Source organism: Nicotiana attenuata, unplaced genomic scaffold, assembly GCF_001879085.1.
Source record: "Nicotiana attenuata strain UT unplaced genomic scaffold, NIATTr2, whole genome shotgun sequence".
Taxonomy (NCBI): domain Eukaryota; kingdom Viridiplantae; phylum Streptophyta; class Magnoliopsida; order Solanales; family Solanaceae; genus Nicotiana; species Nicotiana attenuata.
Genome location: NW_017677809.1, coordinates 4,904 through 5,642, shown reverse-complemented (window position 1 = coordinate 5,642; position 739 = coordinate 4,904).

Sequence of the window (739 nt, the reverse complement as noted above, 5' to 3'; positions counted from 1 at the left end):
TTCGACCAGCTACGAAATAACACCCCTACGGCCAAGGGCCGTCGCCAAAAAAAGAATAGGTCGACCTTAAGGCCAAGGGCCGTCGCTAATAAAGAAGAGTTCGACCTCGTTCGAACCACGGTTGGACAGGCAAGGTCGGACCTTCACAAATAAAGCCAAGGTCGGACCGTCATCAGTAAAGCAAAGGTCGGACCGTCACCAATAAAGCCAAGGTCGGACCGTCATCAGTAAAGCTGAGGTCGGACCATCATCAATAAAGCCAAGGTCGGACCGTCATCAGTAAAGCTGAGGTCGGACCGTCATCAATAAAGCCGAGGTCGGACAGGCCAAGGTCGGACAGGCCGAGGTCGGACAGTGATGAAACAACTAGTCTGCTTTGGAATCCTCAAAAGGAATATTCTACCGAATATTCCCTCTAATTGTACCTTTTCTTTTAATGTTTTTCTAGGAATACCCCTGATAAATAGGAAGGGAGGACTTCCCAAAAAGGGGGATGATTCTGGAAGAATACAACTCTCTCATTTTCTCCTACTCTCTCTCTATATCTATCTCTAACGAATACTTTCTCTTGAGTTCATATTATCATTTTACACTATTAGATCTACAACAACAACTTCATTTTTCATCTCTAGGTCTATTATATTTGATTACGATTTACCCTTTCCTACTTTTGATTGTTCTTAAGCTTGCAAAGTATATCGATAACTTTTGAGCAAAACAATTTAGGCGCCGTCTATGG